This window comes from Balaenoptera borealis (assembly GCF_965194805.1).
Source record: "Balaenoptera borealis genome assembly, contig: HAP1_SCAFFOLD_817, whole genome shotgun sequence".
NCBI lineage: Eukaryota > Metazoa > Chordata > Mammalia > Artiodactyla > Balaenopteridae > Balaenoptera > Balaenoptera borealis.
This window is the reverse complement of record NW_028123385.1, coordinates 103,446-124,051: the sequence shown is the minus strand read 5'-3', so window position 1 is coordinate 124,051 and position 20,606 is coordinate 103,446. Positions and strand designations below refer to the sequence as shown.

At 34.7% G+C, this 20,606-nt stretch overlaps 2 long non-coding RNA genes across 8 annotated transcripts in view; both read left to right on the top strand.

Moving 5' to 3' along the window:
* Positions 1-20,606, top strand: part of LOC309621673 — a 301,426-nt gene that overhangs the window by 183,618 nt on the left and 97,202 nt on the right. The gene's annotated exons all lie outside the window — the stretch shown is intronic.
* LOC309621675 lies at positions 7,636-19,314 on the top strand. The gene is made up of 3 exons (XR_014240151.1): positions 7,636-8,731; positions 17,920-18,080; positions 18,425-19,314. It is a non-coding gene; the product is annotated as an uncharacterized lncRNA (long non-coding RNA).

Here is a 20,606-nt window from a genome sequence, read left to right as displayed (position 1 = left end):
AGTTAAGCTGATTATCCAAGTGAAGTTGTAACATAGGAAAGAGCTGAAAATTTTAATTTGGGTAATACAGAGATGCAAATGATCACTGAAGCAATGAGATCTAATTAAGTCTTCAAGAAAAGAGGAAAAAAGAACAAGGACATAGCTTGGGAGACTGTAGGAAACAGTCATTATGTCCCATCTTGGGCAAGCAGGTAGCATTTGGAACTGGCAGAAGTTATTAAAAGTGGGTGAAAATTAAAATGTGAAAAATGTATTTTATTCAAATGAATGTACATCTAAGTAATTTTCATAAATGTTTATAGGAACTCTTAAGTTAAATGAAATCACTCATTTCATTTCCTATAAAACTGAACTACATTAAGTTTTCCATCCATTTCATCATGTAATGCTCATAAGGGAAATATTCTGAATAAATGTAGTAAGGTACACGATTTAGATATATTTGAAAAGCAAAGAATCAGATACATCATCCAATTCTACTTTAATCCATTCTGTACTCCTAAATTTTAGACAAGCGGTTATAAATCACAGAGGTCATAGCAATAAAGAAAAGAAAAAAGGGAAATGTGAGTAATCAAATCCCAATTTTTGCACAGAACAATTCCTCAAGGTAATTAGTTCCAGCAAACTGCTCTTCTATTCCTTTACGGTCCTTAGTCATAACCTTGACTGTCTCAAATTCTTAATAACTATGCAGTGTTTTAAAAAAGATATTGAATATGCAACTTGTCATATTATTAAGTAAACTGGTCATGTTCATTATATTATTTTAAACCATTCTTTGATAATTTGGAAAAGAAGTCATAGTTCGTATCTATCTAAATAACGAATTAATATTTTATGAAATATAGTAAAACTATAAGAAAAATGTCTTTTGATGATCATATCTTACATCATTATACTCCTCAGTTTAATTTTTTATATTTATTTTACTTTTAATTCAATTACCTCATTGGTTGTGTTTTAGTTGTATAAAATTGGACATCTGTAGGCCTTTTGTTTGTTTAATTTATTTTGGTGGAGGGAACAGAGATAATGGCAATACAGATTATATTAGTTTAATAAAAAAAAAGACAATGCAGAAAGCATTCCACAAATTTAGTGGCTTTGTACCTTTATTCTACAATAGATATAACTCATGTAATCAGTAAAAAAAATCTGTCAACATTCTTATATGTACCATGTTAAATTATACTGTATACATTAAAATCAGTCTGTCATCATAATTATTGTTATATTTTTGAACAGAATTTTATGACATCCTACTTTTAACTAAAACCTTTTTTTTCACAAGGCTTCACATTGATGCAAATAAAGGTAATTTTTATTTCAGATGATTGATTAAACTAAAAGGCTTTAGTAAGTTACAAATAGCTAAAACATATAATGCTTTCTATGTTCATAATGCTACTGTATTCACTCCATTTAATCCTCACAATGACCCTTTGAGGTGTGTACTCTTACTACACCATTTACAGATGGGGAAACTGAGGCCCAGTTGGGACACTTTTCAAAGTCACAAAGATCTTAAGTGATAAGGAAGGGGTTTTAACCCAGGTGATCTGGCTCCAAAGCTATTGCTTTTATCCAGTACACAATATGGCAGATTTGATAGCAAGATATTTTTTGTACTTCACCCTGGATGTCGAGAATCCAAACAAAGAAGATATGTGATTAATAATAGACTGATGAATATTGTCAAATATAATCTTTTTTGAGACTTTTTTCAATCTGACTATTAAGCACTTATGTACTTTTGTTTTATTATTTACACATTTTTTTACTTATTCAGCTAATACTTTTTAATTAGAGATGCAGATTTTTTTATATTTTCCTTCTTAAGAATGGACTCCATAGTTCTATCATAACCTAGCAACTCCCACGTACTAACTATTTGTAATGCAAAAAGTATTCTGACCTTGGAGAACTAGACCTGCACATAATATTTAGTCACAAATAACCATTTTTATGATGTCGAGGGAATAATGGGTGAACTTTCTAATCATGAGTAACCATGTGCATCCTAATGTAATTATTTGTTGTGAAATTATTTCCAATTTCAGATCCACATAGTATCACAACAATTTTTAAAAAAATTTTATTGGAGTGTAGTTGATTTACAATGTTGTGTTATTTTCAGGTTACAGCAAAGTGAATCAGTTATGCATATACATATATCCCCTCTTTTTTAGATTCTTCTCCCATTTTTTGTTGGCATTTAAAAACATCTTTTATTTGTTCTCAATTGAGGGTTTCCTTAAGAATAACATATTTTTTTAAAAAAATGGAAATCAAATCTCTATTTAGAGTAAACTGGAATCTATTGTAATATATAACATATTGAAACATAGTTATGTTTGTGATCCCTGAAAAAAAGACAAGATAACAAAAACAGTGATTTTAAATAGCAAGTTTAATTACAAACTGGACTTTATATCTTAAAGTGGCTTTCTTTTACCATGCAAAGTTTTACTAATATTGTCACATACACATTTTAAAAAGAGGGATAAAACAAACAAAAAGTGTTCAGTAGATATTTTCCTCTTACAATTTTATATTCACTGTCTGTATAGCAAAGAGAGTAGAAGAGGTCAAAAGGATCATTTTAAAACACAGGAGTTTTTAAAAATCTATTTTATTATCTTATATACATATTTTTAAGGCAATTTATATAACATAACCAAACAGCTTTATATTGCAGATATAAACACAAGCTAAAATTTGAAAAGCTGTAGCAAAAAATAAAAACAAATTACATTACATTAAACTAACTTAATAAACATGAATGTACATTCTGACTGTGACCATAATTAGTACTTACAACGATTATATTAAACCCTCAGAGTAGTTGTTATTTCAGTGGCCTATATTTTGAGCAAGTCTGAAACATGGTAATAGGTTACTAGGACAGACTTTGAAATGTGGCTTAATGTTCAAATCATTCAGGAAACGCTGCAGAAAACAATTCACAAATAGGGGAAAGGTGTGTGGTTCTACCAGATGATTCAATGTTGCTTTAAGTCTAGAGAATTTATAAGTTCAAAATAAGCACTTTGTATGTGGTTATCACTGAAAAAGTAAGTTATGCAATCCAATTATATGATAGGTCAAAAGTAAAATAAAAACCAACAAAACAAGCAAAGCCAAAAGTGTTTTGTGTCTCATTTCCTATCACATAAAAATCACTTGAGCTGAAGCCCATGGCTCTACATGGTGCAGAGTTAGACTCTTGAATCAATTTCAGAGGTTATTGGACAATAAAAGCTGAAATATCAATTTTAGAGCATTGATTTTCTAAATGTCCTGGAAAGACTCAGAGTGGGTGTCTTGGGGATGAGAAATACTTAAAAAGTTTTATTTAACATGTTTTCCCTTATATCAATGCTTAAGAGAGTAGAAACTAAAGTCAAATTCCATCCTTTCCACTATGGAAACACATAACTTCACTAGCAATCAAAGGCACATTCTTTGAATAGAACAGAACTGAAAACATGCAGAATTTTTTCCTGATATATTATTCGATCCATACGATGGACGTTGAGGAATGGTTTCAATATTCCAGCCACGGTATCCAAAGTGATTTGACTAATATTTTTGACACAAAATAAAGAATATACAAATGCGACCAGTACTGAGTTTCTAATGAGGGCAAATCTAATAAACAAGCAAAGCAAACATTATTACATGTGTTCAGATGAATTTCTATTGCTTATTATGAAAATCTATTTTATTGTCAGCAAAGCTACTAGAAGCAGCGTTATCAAACATTGGATAGGAATTAAGCCTTGATTTTCTGAATATATAAAGTCAATATATGAAAGGAATGCAGTAGCTTCAACTATGCTTTTGCAATTTTGAATATTTTTTTCTGAAATTTCTAGAAAAACTTTCAACAGTGTCTACTAATACATCATATTGGACAATTTAGTCTCACTGATTTATTATCAGAGTGTAAAGGGTAAATCAAAATCATTGAAAATGTATGCATCCTTGCTTACATATATAAAATCTTAAAAGAAATAAATTCTTAAAAAGAATTAATTCAGACATTGCCTATTCTCTTTTTAAAATATTACTTTCCAAATAAGTAAAGTCCTTTTTTTTTTTTTTTGGCAAACACATAGCATGTTTTTTCAGGTTCCACAAAAATAAACCATTTAATTACAATCTACTATTTAACAAGCGCATCTTCTAGAAATAGAAGCACACAAATAATGTACAACCAGGGCATTACTTTTTTTTTCGGTTTGAGAGGTAGATTTTTGATGAAACAGACAACAACAAAAACAATGCTAATGCATTCCAGATGTCATATAAAAATGTATAAGGGTACAGAATTAGGGCAAAGGAAAGAATGTTTGGAAATTCAAGTAAGGGTTGACTATAGAGGTGATACCTATTAAGTGGATGTTGTAATGTTAGTGTGCTTGTTTGACAATAAAAAAGGACACTCCGGGAATATCCATAGGCAGAGAAAAAGTTTGTGCAAAGAACATGACAGTTAGAATCTATTTGGAAATGTAAGATTGTGGCAATCATGAATGATGTAAAACAAGTTTGCATACAACATTCAGGAACTTATGTCATTTTTGGAAGTATTGAATGATATTAAACAAGGAAATATGGGTAGAATGGGTAATGCATGTTGTAAGGGATTAGCTTGGGAGCCAGTTGACCTATAAAGGTAAGGTTGAAATACAGTAAAACAGTTTAATGAGGTCTATTACCAAGTCTATGTTAAAGATTATAGTAAAGCCTATATTAAAATGACATAGATGTGAATAAAAGTATTAATAAATATAAAATAGATACGTAAAATTTTAAAAACCTCAATCTCAACTTCACTCAAACTCAGCATCCATAATGTCCTGTCATTTCTGTCTCTAAACTATAATTTGCCTCTTTCCAGGAATCTTTGCATCGTCATAATTTTGTCAAAGCTGCAATCATCTCTTACCTGGAATCCTGCCCCAAGTACTTTATTGTAGCTCCATTGGCTTCTTCTGAGCTTGTTTTTTTTAGTGCTAATAAAGTACTTTGTACAGAACACGAGTGTGATCATTGACGCAATTGGAATTGTGCACCAGTGAAGACCAAGTTCCTGAATATGTCCACAACAGCCCTTCATGGTCTGGCTCCCTCCTTTTCCCCCAAATCATCTGCCACATTGCTTGCTCCTCTTCAGCCACACTACCATTCTCTCTCTTCCTCATAGGGTCTTTGCTCTTTCCTAGGAGGACCAAGCTGTACCTTATTGTTTCGTCAAGTGTTCATTTGGTCTTCAGTTATTAGTAGAAGCATGGCTCCTTCAAGGAATGATTACTGATGTCCTTAAGTTGATTACTTCTATTTCACATTCTCATGCAATTAATTCTTCTTCTTTGCAACACCTCTCAACTCCAGAACTTTACATGCATTGATGATTGTTTGATTGATATTTTACTTTTTCATTAGATTTAAATGACATGAAAGAGGGAATTGTTATGATTTTGCTTACCAGACCCTACCCCATACTTGGCATATAATGGGTGTGTATTAATTATTATTGAGTGAATAAATCTTCTAAGGCTTTAGTATAGAAGTTCATAATTAGTAGACTGAGAGACTTCTTTTTTAAATAAAAATGAGGAGTGGCTAAAAGTTTTTGAGCAGGGGAGTTTAAGTGATGAAAAATGCATTGTAAGACAATCTGAAATCAATATGGAAGATGGATTGAGGTAGAAGAGACAGAAGATCCAGAGAGCAGAAAGGGCAGTGAATAAAGACAGGTTAAACTAGGATGGTGCCTGTTGAAGGGAAAATGTGGAGACCAAGGGAAAAATCAACTGTAAAATATGACAATTTTAATTCAAATGAAAGGCACAGATGAAAATAGGCATGACAAAGGGGAAGTGCAAATGTTGCAAATCTTATGAAAAAAATTAATGAATATTATTAACTTTCTATAGTATATTTGAAAACTTAAATAAATAAAATTACTAGATAAACAGAACTTACCAAGACAAAATCAAGATGAAATTAAGCTTTATTTGTTTAAAAATAATTTAATATTTTAGTAGTTAAATATCTCCTCACAGGGAAATGCTTGGAAATGCCATTGGCTGAGGGTCCCTACATGAGAAGGGCTCAGAGTGGAGTTGGGCTAAGAAGGCAGATCCATGTGCAAGCATGGCCATAGCATGGTCTGGCTCCTTCCTGTCCCCCACTATGGATGTGGGCCTGAGTCTTAAGTGTAACTCCCCTTCAGAAGCTGCAGTGCGTTGGCGCAGAACCAAGCCTGCCATGTGGAGAGCAACTCTCCTCCGTGAGACCTGCCAGGTCAAGCCTTTAGAGTCTACACTTGGAGTCTTGCACTTGGAGTCTATAAAGCAGTTTCATCTTGTGGGTATATTTTTTTGGCCAGAAAAAATTTTGTTTTGTTTTGTTTCTTTACAATTCAATGTAATTTCAATGTTCTGAGACAGGTTGTGCACGTCTGACTTGTGCCTCGTCCCCCGCCCAGCTGCCGTTCATACTATACTTGCCTGGATTCAAAGTTATAAGCACTTCCTCCAAACAATAGCGTTCTAAACTTTTCCTTATCTAGTGTCTGTAACCAACTGTCAAATATTGGAAATGTCGCCACATAAATATTCATAACGTTAGGGTTTTCACATATCTTTCCTGTACATTTGGAAAAAAATTTCACATACTGAGTCATGGAGATTTCTCCATGTCTGTATACCCACTGTCAGATCAAAATGTCAGATGCAATTTTAGGTCACTTCAATTAACAGGACCAACGTTCACAGTAGCTTTTTAACTCACAGGGCCATCAAAATTGACATCACATAATTTGACCAACTGTATTTTTAATTTTCTGAGATTTTCTTTTGCAATATATTTTGATTTTTCAGATATTACATGCTATTTACCTGAGATAAGCCATTTTTATTAAAAACCAACTATACATCAAAAAGAAAAAGAAAGGAAGCAATGGACCACTTTTGAGTAACTGATTAGAATGAGATAAATCCCAGAAGCTAAAAGACTAATAACACTTAACAGGACAAAAAAATTATTCAATTCTAATTAGTAATTATTGCAAACAAAGGAAAAACAACAGGATATTTTATAGCATGTGGGTACGTAAAATATTTTACTATATGGGTACATTCTTACCTAGAAATGCAGGTGGATCTATGACTGTGATTGAAATGAGTTCTTCACTTTGTTTGAAGTGAATTCTCTGGACAAGTTCCATAGATCATAAGTATTATACCTTTCAATTAAGCCTAAAATGACATTTAAAAATAAATTCATCTATTTAGTTAATTGCTCTAAGCCAACCTACATTTGGATAAAAGTTATATTAAAAGTAATAGTTGATAGTAAGTAATTAATAGTAATCTCCTATTTGCTTTTTAGCTCAAGTATGGTCTAATTTCATAGCTCAGATTGAATTGATATTTGTCCATTTATTATACATTTGTAATTTGCATATTCTCCCACAGATTCCATTAAAATAATTTGTACAGACTCACAGAGATAGAAAACAAACTAGTGGTTACCAGTGGGGAGAGGAAATAGGGGGGGGATAAAATGAGGTTAGGGGATTAAGAGGTACAAAGTACTATGTATAAAATAATCTACAAGAAAATATGGTACAGCACAGGGAATATAGCCCATATTTTATAATAACTATAAATGGAGTATAACCTAATTGTATGTAGTGAATATGAATCACTATATTGTACACCTGAAACTTGTACAATATTGTACATCAACCAAACATAAGTTTAACAGAAAAGACTTAGGAAGCAAATTTTTTCAGAAAAAAAGCTGTTGGTTAATTTCTGTTGGACAACAATGACACATCTTGCTGGGTCTCACACCTAATTGTCCTCCCAAGAGGAAACTTATAATTAAGCACTACAGCAAATATGTCAGCAGAAATAACAGTAGAAAGACTGTATTTGCGTGATGCAATCCATGGAACAAGAGGTTGGTTGAACTGTGGCCTCCTCAGTATGAGCAAAACTCAAGACAATAATAAACGACTTCCAAACAGTATTTACAAATTGAGTAAAAAATATAAATTGCCTGCAATATAGGGTTTTACTGATTCTAGAACTAGAAGGAGCTCTGCCCACAGTGGCTTAAGGGGTAGACAGGGATGACAAGAAGTCAATGAAGGGGAAATTGCCTCAGTTTTGAGTAAATGAAAATTTAAAAGCAATATATCTAACATCAAAATGCATGGAAAGTATGACAGCTTGAAATAGCAGCCCCAGTTTTTCAAACGTAACCTGTATCAGTTTTTTTCCACATGAAGCTTCCCAGTTCCTCCCAGTCTACTAATGAAGTAGTAAAGGTGGAGTTTACTTTCCTACCACTCACACTTTAGCCTGGCATGTCTTGCTTTGGCTGATGGGATATTAGCATTTGTCATGCAACAAAGGCATGAAATGTACTTATGTGGTGTGTCTTTAGCTCTTTCCCTTCTGCTATTAGTGTGAAAAGCACCTGCCCTGCTAGCCTACCTGTCCAACGAGGATGAGAGACATGTAGAGCAGACGAAGATTCTTATATGCTGGACCAGAAGCTGAAAGTGTGGGACCTCATTTCACCTCTGCAGCAAGTGCTCACATTGAAAGATACATCTGATTAAGTGACTCTATTCACTGATGTAGCTGGAGATCTTGGGGTCATCCAGCAGCCAGAGGGAAGCTAGTGAATTTGAGAGGTGGTACGTTATGCAGAATTATTGTGGCAATAAGTAAAACATCAAGTAATGGACAGTTTATTCTGTTTTCATTTTTACACACTCACACACACAAACATTAATAGCAAAAAGTAATTTCAGTAAACAGTGTTGAGAAAACTAGAGTCAGATTCTAAATATAAGCAGAAAAATAGGGTTGTATTTTATGTGATGGATAGAAGAAGCTTGAGTTAATGAAAAGAGATGGAAGAAGAGAAAATTAGTAAGTAGGAAAGGAATGAAAGAATTTTAGAGATGAAGGAGTCTTGGGGATATCTCATTTCAACTATTTAATTCCTCATAGAAGGAAATTAATGTCCAGTTATTCTAAAACATTGCTATTTAATGTCATGCCTGAGTCTGATATACATATTATATGACTTTTATTCGTGGGTTTATTTTCATGTATTATGTTCTCTGTTAGAGGTAAGCCCAGTAATATCAATTATTTGTTATTATATTTAGTCATATTATAGAGTTGCAATAACTGATAGTGCTATTTTAAAGCAATGATGATTTTAATAAAAGGAAACAAATATTAAATTATTCCCTGAGTGTCATGCCAATTAAAAAAGATCATCCAACAAATATCTATTTACTCTTTTTATTGGAAATTTGGATTAAAATTTCAGTTATAGATCAAGACAACTCTAGAGAATAGATACAGTCTCCTCTACTTTGAAAAATAAAATGAATGAAACATAATATTCACCAACCAGAAAAAGCCCACTAATCTCAGGAATATAAAAATAATTTAAAATTTCTTCAAATTTATTTATTTATTTATTTATTTTAACATCTTTATTGGAGTATAATTGCTTTACAATGGTGTGTTAGTTTCTGCTGTGTAAAAAAGTGAATCAGCTATACATATATATACATCCCAATATCTCCTCCCTCTTGCATCTTTCTCCCAGACACCCTATCCCACCACTCTAGGTGGACACAAAGCAATGAGCTGATCTCCCTGTGCTATGCGGCTGTTTCCTACTAGCTATCTATTTTACATTTGGTAGTGTATATATGTCCATGCCACTCTCTCACTTCATCCCAGCTTAACCTTCCCCCTCCCTGTGTCCTCAAGTCCATTCTCTATGTCTGCGTCTTTATTCCTGTCCTGCTCCTAGGTTATTCAGAACTATTTTTTATTTTTTTTTAGATTCTATACATATGTGTTAGCATATGGTATTTGTTTTTCTCTCTCACATACTTCACTCTGTATGACAGTCTCTAGGTCCATCGAACTCACTAAAAATAACTCAATTTCGTTTCTTTTTATGGCTGAGTAATATTCCATTGCAGATATGTGCCACATCTTCTTTATCCATTCATCTGTCAATGGACACTTAAGTTGCTTCCATGTCCTGACTATTGTAAGTAGAGCTCCAATGAACATTGTGGTACATGACTCTTTTTGAATTATGGTTTTCTCAGGGCATTTGCCCAGTAGTGGGATTGCTGCATCATATGGTAGTTTTTTTTTAGTTTTTTGAGGAACATCCATACTCTTCTCCATAGTGGCTGTATCAGTTTAATTCCCACCAACAGTGCAAGAGGGTTCCCTTTTCTCCACACCCTCTCCAGCATTTATTGTTTGTAGAATTTTTGATGATGGCCATTCTGACAAGTGTGAGGTGATACCTCATTGTAGTTTTGATTTACATTTCTCTAATGATTAGTGATGTTGAGCATCCTTTCATGAGTTTGTTGGCAATCTGTATACCTTCTTTGGAGAAATGTCTGTTTAGGTCTTTTGCCCATTTTTGGATTGGGTTCTTTGTTTTTTTGATATTGAGCTGCATGAGCTGCTTGTATATTTTGAAATTAATCCTTTGTCAGTTGCTTCATTTGCAAATATTTTCTCCCATTATGAGGGTGGTCTTTTCGTCTTGTTTATGGTTTCCTTTGCTGTGCAAAAGCTTTTAAGTTTCATTAGGTCCCATTTGTTTATTTTTGTTCTTATTTCCATTTCTCTAGGAGGTGGGTCAAAAAGGATCTTGCTGTAATTTATGTCATAGAGTGTTCTGCCTATGTTTTCCTCTAAGAGTTTAATCATGTCTGGCCTTACATTTAGGTCTTTAATCCATTTTGAGTTTATTTTTGTGTATGGTGTTAGGGAGTGTTCTAATTTCATTCTTTTACACGTAGCTGTCCAGTTTTCCCAGCACCACTTATTGAAGAGGCTGTCTTTTCTACACTGTATATTCTTGCCTCCTTTATCAAAAATAAGGTGACCATATGTGTGTGGGTTTACCTCTGGGCTTTCTATCCTGTTCCATTGATCTATATTTCTGTTTTTGTGCCAGTACCATACTGTAGGTTTGTAGTATAGTCTGAAGTCTGAAAGCCTGATTCCTCCAGCTCTGTTTTTCTTTCTCAAGATTTCTTTGGCTGTTCAGGGTCTTTTGTGATTCCGTACAAATTGTGAAATTTTTTGTTCTAGTTCTGTGAAAAATGCTATTGGTAGTTTCATAGGGATTGCGTTGAATCTGTAGATTGCTTTGGGTAGTATAGTCATTGTCACAATGTTGATTCTTCCAATTCAAGAACATGGTATATCTCTCCATCTGTTTGTTTGTATCATCTTTAATTTCTTTCATCGGTGTCTTATAGTTTTCTGCATACAGGTCTTTTGTCTCCTTAGGTAGATTTATTCCTAGGTATTTTATTCATTTTGTTGCAGTGGTAAATGGGTGTGTTTCCTTAATTTCTCTTTTAGATTTTTCATCATTAGTGTATAGGAATGCAAGAGATTTCTCTGCATTAAGTTTGTATCCTGTTACTTTACCAAATTCATTGATTAGCTCTAGTAGTTTTCTGGTAGCATCTTTAGGATTATCTATGTATAGTATCATGTCATCTGCAAACAGTGACAGTTTTACTTCTTCTTTTCCAGTTTGGATTCCTTTTATTTCTTTTTCTTCTCTGATTGCTGTGGCTAAAACTTCCAAAACTATGTTGAATAATAGTGGTGTGAGTGGGCAACCTTGTCTTGTTCCTGATCTCAGTGGAAATGGTTTCAGTTTTTCACCATTGAGAATGATGTTGGCTGTGGTTTTGTCATATATGGCTGAGGTAAGTTCCCTCTATGCCTACTTTCTGGAGGGTTTTTACCATAAATGGTTGTTGAATTTTTTCGACAGCTCTTTCTGCATCTACTGAGATGCTCATATGGTTTTTCTCCTTCAGTTTGTCAATATGGTTTATCACATTGATTGATTTGAGTATATTGAAGAATCCTTGCATTCCTGGGATAAAGCCCACTTGATCATGGTGTATGATCCTTTTAATGTGCTGTTGGATTCTGTTTGCTAGTATTTAGTTGAGGATATTTGCATCTATGTTCATCAGTGATATTGGCCTGTAGTTTTCTTGTTTTGTGTCATCTTTGTCTGGTTTTGGTATCAGGGTGATGGTGACCTCATAGAATGAGTTTGGGAATGTTCCTCCCTCTGCTATATTTTCGAAGAATTTGAGAATGATAGGTGTTAGCTCTTCTCTAAATGTTTGATAGAATTTGCCTGTGAAGCCATCTGGTCCTTGGCTTTTTGTTTGTTGGAAGATTCTTAATCACAGTTTCAATTTCAGTGCTTGTGATTGGTCTGTTCATATTTTCTATTACTTCCAGGTACAGTCTCGGAAGTTGTGCTTTTCTAAGAATGTGTCCATTTCTTCCAGGTTGTCCATTTTTTTGGCATATAGTTGCTTGTAGTAATCTCTCATGATCTTTTGTGTGTCTGCAGTGTCAGTTGATACTTCTCCTTTTTCACTTCTGATTCTATTGATTTGAGTCTTCTCCCTTTTTTTCTTGATGAGTCTGGCTAATGATTTATCAATTTTGTTTATCTTCTCAAAGAAACAACTTGTAGTTTTATTGATCTTTGTTATTGTTTCCTTCATTTCTTTTTCATTTATTTCTGATCTGATCTTTATGATTTCTTTCCTTCTGCTAACTTTGGGGTTTTTTTGTTCTTCTTTCTCTAATTGCTTTATGTGTAAGTTTAGGTTGTTTATTTGAGATGTTTCTTGTTTCTTGAGGTAGGATTGTATTGCTATAAACTTCCCTCTTAGAACTGCTTTTGCTGTATCCCATAGGTTTTGGGTCATTGTGTTTTCATCGTCATTTGTTCCTAGGTATTTTTTGATCTCCTCCTTAAGTTCTTCAGTGATCTCTTAGTTATCTACTAGTGCATTGTTTAACCTCCATGTGTTTGTAGTTTTTACAGATTTTTTCCTGTAATTGATATCTAGTCTCATAGCGTTGTGGTCAGAAAAGATATCTGATACGATTTCAGTTTCTTTAATTTACCAAGGCTTGATTTGCAATCCAAGATATGGAGAATGTTTCATGAGCACTTAAGAAGAAAGTGTAACCTGCTGTTTTTGGATGGAATGTTCTGTAAATATCAGTTAACTTCATGTTTAATTTATCATTTAAAGCTTGTGTGTCCTTATTTATTTTCATTTTGGAGGGTCTGTCCATTGGTGAAAGTGGGATGTTAAAGTCCCCTACTATGATTGTGTTACTGTCGATTTCCCCTTATATGGCTGTTAATATTTGCCTTATGTATTGATGTGCTCCTATGTTGGGTGCGTAAATCTTTACAGTTGTTATATCTTCATCTTGGATTGATCCCTTGATCATTATGTTGTCTGTATTTGTCTCTTGTAATAGTCTTTATTTTAAAGTCTATTTTGTCTGGTATGAGAATGGCTACTCCAGCTTTCTTTTGATTTCCATTTACATGGAGTATCTTTTCCCATCCCTTCACTTTCAGTCTGTATGTGTCCCTAGTTCTGAAGTGGGTCTCTTGTAGACAGCATATGTATGGGTCTTGTTTTTGTATCCATTCAGCAAGTCTGTGTCTTTTGATTGGAACATTCAATCCCTTTACATTTAAGGTAGTTATTGATATGTATGTTCCTATTACTATTTTCTTAATTGTTTTGGGTTTGTTATTGTAAGTCTTTTCCTTCTCTTGTGTTTCCTGCCTATAGAGATTCCTTTAGCATTTGTTGTAGAGCTGGTTTAGTGGTGCTGAATTCCCTTACCTTTTCCTTATTTGTAAAGGTTTTTATTTCCCATTGAATCTGAATGAGATCCTTGCTGGGTAGAGTAATCTTGGTTGTAGTTTGTTTCCCTTGCATCACTTTAAATATGTCCTGCCACTCCCTTCTGGCTTGCATAGTTTCTTCTGAAAGATCAGCTGTTAACCTAATGGGGATTCCCTTTTATGTTATTTGTTGCTTTTCCCTTCTGCTTTTAATATTTTTTCCTTGTACTTAATTTTTGATAGTTTGATTAATATATGTCTTGGCATGTTTCTCCTTGGATTTATCCTGTATGGGACTCTCTGCACTTACTGGACTTAAGTGAGTATTTCCTTCCCCATATTAGGGAAGTTTTCAACTATAATCTCTTCAAACATTTTCTCAGTCACTTTTTTTTCTCTTCTTCCTCTGGTGCCCCTATAATTTGAATGTTGGTGCATTTAATGTTGTCCCAGAGGTCTCTGAGATTGTTCTCAATTCTTTTCATTCTTTTTTCTTTATTCTGCTCTGTGGTAGTTATTTCCACTCTTTTGTGTTCCTGGTCACTTATTCATTCTTCTGCCTCAGTTTTTCTGCTATTGATTCCTTCTAGAGAATTTTTAATTTCATTTATTGTGGTGTTCATCATTGGTTGTTTGCTCTTTAGTTCTTCTAGGTCTATGTTAAACGTTTCTTGTATTTTCTCCATTCTATTCCCAAGATTTTGGATCATCTTTACTATCATTACTCTGAATTCTTTTTCAGGTAGGCTGCGTATTTCCTCTTCATTTGTTTGGTCTGGTGGGTTTTTACCTTGCTCCTTCATCTGCTGTGCATTTCTCTGTCTTCTCATTTTGCCTACTGACTGTGTTTGGGGTTTCTGTTTCACAGGCTGCAGGTTCGTAGTTCCCGTTGTTTTTGGTGTCTGTCCCCAGTGGGTGAGGTTGGTTCAGTGGGTTGTGTAGGCTTCCTGGTGAGCGAACTGGTGCCTGTGTCCTGGTGGATGAGGCTGCATCTTGTCTTTCTGGTGGGCAGGACCATGTCCGATGGTGTTTTTTGGGGGTGTCTGTGAACTTATTATGATTTTAGGCAGCCTCTCTGCTCATGGTTGGGTTTGTGTTTCTGTCTTGCTAGTTATTTGGCATAGTGTGTCCAGCACCGTAGCTTGCTGGTTGTTTAGTGGATGTGGGTCTTAGCATTGAGATGGAGATCTCTGGGAGAGCTTTCCCCATTTGCTATTACATGGGGCCTGGAGCTCTTTGGTGGACCAATGTCCTGATCTTAGCTCCCCCAACTCTGAGGCTCAGGCCTGACACCTGGACGGAGTTCCAAGGCCCTGTCAGCCACACAGCTCAGAAGAAACAGGAGAAAAGAAAGAAAGATGGAAAGAAAGAAAGAAAGAAAGAAAGAAAGAAAGAAAGAAAGAAAGAAAGGAAAGAAAGAGAAAAGAAAGAAAGAAAGAAGAAAGGAAGGAAGAAAGAAAGGAAAGAAAGAGAAAAGAAAGGAAGGAAGAAAGAAAAGAAAGGAAGGAAGGAAGAAAAAAAGAAAGAAAAGAAAGAAAGAAAGAACGGGAGGAAGGAAGGAGGAAGGAAAGAAAGAAAGAAAGAAGGAAAGAAAAATAGAAAAAGAAATTTAAAAAAGAAAGAGAGAAAGAAAGAAGATAGCAACCAAACCATAAAACAAATCCACCAATGATAACAAGCGCTACAAATTATACTTTTGGGAAGTCTGAGGTCTTCTTTCAGCATTCAGTAGGTGTTCTGTAGGGGTTGTTCGTCATGTAGATATAGTTTTGAAGTATTTGTGGGGAGGAAGGTGATCTCCACGTCTTACTCCTCCACCATCTTGAATGTGCCCCCTAAGATTTCTTCAAATTTAAATGATGTGGTTACTTAATAGGCCATGTTCATATTGCACATATTTATAATATTGAAATGAGTTTTAAAAACAACCAAACAAAAAAAATCCCAGATAAAACCAGTGCATTCCTTAGCTAGAATGACATACAAATAAAAGTGTTAATGATTTTAGAACATTTGAATGATAATACCTATTCTTGTGACAACTCAGTCCAGAAGAACATTGAAGAGTTAAAACTGATAGTGATTCTTTAACATGAAAATAGAAATTCACCATTCACTTGGTTCATGAGATCATTAAAAGATTCATGGAGTTTATTTTGTATATATATACATATATATACATATAAAAGATTTTAAATAGCATTACTTTTCTAACTTTCTTATTCTGGCAAGTATTGACAACTAGGAATTCTTAGACTGAATTGAGATAAAGGAATGGCCATAAAGAATGAGTGTCCTTCTATCTCTCTTGTTTCTCTCTCTCTCTCTCTCTCTCTCTCTCTCTCTTCCTCTTTCTCTCTCCCTCCCATTGCTCATATATGTCTTGGAAAACTTCTATAGGATATCTTCTTTATTTTTTGCCAGTATATGCTTGCCTATATGACTCTTTGTCTGACTCTTTTGTCCCCTCAGTCTACTACTAAATAATATTTCTTTTCTTGATCCTGTGTTACTCTGATTAATATTGTTGACTTAAGGTTATATGTACATTCCATTAACTGATCAAATTTTTTACCCTCCACCCTGGATGCCAGGAGTTCCCACTGGCATAAATAGCCTATGTAATTAATCATGGGAATAGTCATCAATAAAACAAATCATTAAACAGAAAACAAAATGTCAACACATGTGCAATCAATTAAATGAAGAATGAATACCTAATATTTACATATGTCAGCCTAGTTCCAATGATTGCAACTGCTTTGTTCTTACAGCTAGCTATTACCACTTTTTAGTCATCTAAAAATCAAGAACACTTTTGAAGCTCAAAAATCAAAATCTTGATTTTTATCTACTCCTCTTCATCATTCCCTTTCCTTTCCTTCTGAAACAATTTAGTTCAAAAACTACTATGGGTGACTGAGCAAAGTAGGTAAGTATCTGCATGAAAAGGAGGGATGAGAATCTCCAGCAGCCTAGTAAGAGTTTAGAGTTCAAGTTGAGTAAGGAGGATTCTGCCTGGAAAGCTGACCTAATGGGTGTGATGTCCAGCGTCATAGGGAGAAAGGAGGGCATCCTTGCGGCGGGGAGGTTGAAAGTGGTTGTTGGGGTGTTGGAGCATGAATGGAGTCAGCAGGGAATTTGCAGGAGGTAGATTGTTGGTGTCAGCTACAAGAGGAGATTGGTTGCATTCAGCAGAATTAGTCAAATAAGCCAATAAATGAACATACGTGATTTTTTTTTGGTAATGTTCACATTTCCAATTGATTGAACTTGCTTTTTATTTATAAACAACCTGCAGTCATATATCTGCCGGGTTGAATTATCTTGGCTCTCACTTGGGACTCCCTGCTCATCTTTACTTCCATTTAGAGAATAAATTCTGCTCAGACCTGCTTTTCTGGCCATTTACACCCATATAAAGATGGTAAAAAATCCTCTCCTAACAACACTGCACCTGTATAGTGGTGAGCGTGAAGGGTCTCCTCCCACTCTCCCACTAAAACAGCCCTCCAGCATTTTTCAAGTAGATCATTTCCAAGTCACAGAACTGCTGAGCGAGTGCAAAAACTTCACAGTATACAATTTCAGTGTTGAGAAATTGAAGAAACCTGCACACAGGAAAAAATTGGGAGTTAAAAATTTTCAGTTAAAAAAATGGTTTCTTAATATCAATACTTTCAGTAGAATAGAATAATAACCTTTTAAAAGCCCTTCTCAATAAGCTGTTATGCAACGCTGCACAAGCACTACTTTCCTCTTACCATCCATCTCATCTTTGTCACTTTATTGACTCTCTCCTTCCAAATGTCTTAAATATTGAATTCCTACTTCCTCCTTAAAGACGAATTTCTTATGAAGATGTGGAAACAGTTACACAATGGTTGTTTGGGGAAAATTCATTACAGTCCGTTACTGAAGTCACAATGTAGGTACAAGCACTTTTGGATCAGACAAGAAGGTCTATTGAGTAAGTTGCTGCCATAGTTCCTATGTGGGAAGTTTCTAAATAAAAGTTATATTTCTGGGTAGCATGTTTTGGTATGATATACTGAAATGTTGCCAATGGTTTTTTGTTTCTTTGTGTGTTATAACGCATGTATGAACCTTATTTTACAGAATTCATCCTGCTCACGTCACCAAAACAGAGGATGGTGGCTTTGAGAAGTGGAAAAGCAAGTAGGCACAGAATGTATCTTATTTGCTATGTATTCAGTGTCTGCCAAGAGAATGTTAAGACCTATATGGTCTACAGTTTTAGCTTTTTAAAATTCCTTGAGGTACGTAAATTTACTTCCTAAAATATTGTCCTCAGTTTATGCTATTGAATAAAGAGAAGAAATAGGTCCATGCATATTTCCTGTTGTTTTCTTTCCCCTAAAGATTGGCTTTGCTCAGGGTAAGGGTAAGCTAGGACGAAGTAAGAGGGTGGCATGGACATATATACACTACCAAATGTAAAATAGATAGCTAGTGGGAAGCAGCCGCATAGCACAGGGAGATCAGTTTGGTGCTTTGTGACCACCTAGAGGGGTGGGATAGGGAGGGTGAGAGGGAGACGCAAGAGGAAGGAGATATGGGGACATATGTTTATGTATAGCTGATTCACTTTGTTATACAGCAGAAACTAACACACCATTGTAAAGCAATTATACTCCAATAAAGACGTTAAGAAAGAAAGAAAGAAAGAAAGAAAGAAAGAAAGAAAGAAAGAAAGAAAGAAAGAAAGAAAGAAGAAAGAAATTTTAAAAAGCAAAAAACAAACAAAAAAATACATTCTGGTGTGCCATAACTCGAAAAGAAAAGGGAAAGCCTCATGATTCCCGTGACTGAAGGTAGTTGGAAGACAGATGTTACTTATCCAGGATGACTAGAGAAAACTTTTCTGAAAGGAAATTTTTGAGCTGTTAATTAACTAAATGGTGAGACAATCCATCTATGATTAGACCTGGATGAAGAGCATTCTAAGTCAAACTAACAGTAAATGCAGGGATTTTTCCCTCACCACGGTGTGTCAGAGCTTGAATTTTTCTCGCTGTTTCTTGGCTCTATAGTTCTTCCAGGCTACTTTGTAGCAGTTTGAGTCTAAACCATCACCTTCCACTAGAATCCAAAAATCTAGGAGGAGCTTCAAGCTGTGACTAGACTCCAATGGATTCATCAGAAGTTAACCCAACCTGGACCCTGGAGTCTCCTCAAATGTCCATCGATGAAAATTCCCAGGCAATTCTAGCTGCCTCTCAATCTATCTCTGCAGTGTTCATAAAGAACCTCAGTAACTTGACTCTCAACCCTAGTAGCAAGTTGCTATCCACTCTACCAGAATATTCACCTCAACAGACTGGACGGAGACTTAATCTACAGGAGGAGAGGGGGGAGGACATTGTTAATTGCTTGGAGAGAAAGGATGGAAAGGGTGATTCAATATATTAAAAATTGCTATGGCAAATGACTTCCTCTGTCTGAGTCTCAAAGAGAACCTCAGCAGAAGGATGTTGAGACTCAATCGAGAATGGAAAGATTTAGATGTAGCTGTCATTATTGCCTGTATCATAGAGATCCTTCTGAGGATAATTATGAGAATAATTACAACAACAGTTATGACAGTAGTTATGATACAGGGTCGGATGAGCCATAAACTTTATTCTTGTACTATTTTTTCCTGCTAGTAATTTTAGGATCATTATGAAGCAGCTTGGGAAAGCTACTCTACACTAGGGCAGATTGGGTACCAATATTTTGATGACCTATATTATAAGTTCTGTGATGTCTTTTTTTCTTGCATCTCTTTTCTACCTTAATACAAGTAACTTATAAGGAATCTATGTAACTTGCATCTGAATGACTTGAATATACTTTAGTTCCACTTTGATCTGACACAAAGAAGCACTAGTAGGTCTTAGGTACTGCCTGTTTTAGAAGCCTGAAGTCCCTGTAAAATGAAACCCAATACTGAGAATTTGAAACAAATTAACTTGTGTGGAAGGAATGTAAAGAAAATGTTGGGTGGCTTGGCCAGAGCACTGTTAGAGCAGCGTGTTGAATTGTAATAAAAATTTTCAGTAGCAGATAAATGTGTGTATAGAGGATCTTATTAAAATTTGAGACATATTTGAGTACCTTTAAAAAAAATTCTTGTTCTTATAGTAGACTTGTTTTTGTTAGCTATGTTTTAAATGAATAACACTTGCCCCCATCACATTCTCAGGATGTAAATATCTGGCTTTCTATTTTTGTGTGTGTGATATTGTCCTCTTGGAAGGGAAGTTTTATATACATTTGGGTAAGGTTAGAAAACAAGGGCACAGATATTTGCACATATTAACCTCTTGGAAGAGATGTCAAAATGGAGGGAAGTAGAAGGGAAGTTAAGAGGTTGGTGATGATTGGAGGGAATTGAAAGAATGGTAGTGGTATGTAAATACTAAGGGAAGATACAATTCAATGGTGTTTTACTTCAGTTATTTTCTTTCATGGCCCTTGTGTACACAGGCCTGGATTTCTTTGTGGGATACAAGAGATATATAAAATTAGTCTTCTGCCCTCCAACTATGTTTAGTTCACTTTAAAAAGATATTAAAGAATTGGGTACCTAAGCAAAGCAGCTGGAGACCTGGGGTAAAGAATAAAAGCCATCCTTATAAGGTAGTTAGGTAAGGAACAACAACCTGTTGGTATTCAGAATGCAGTAGAAGCAGAAACAGCCCAAACCTGGAGGTTTGGGCAAAGAAGTTCAACAGTAACATTAAATATTAATATTAATATCTACCAAACTAGGTCTTCAGAGGTTATTCTATTTATAACTA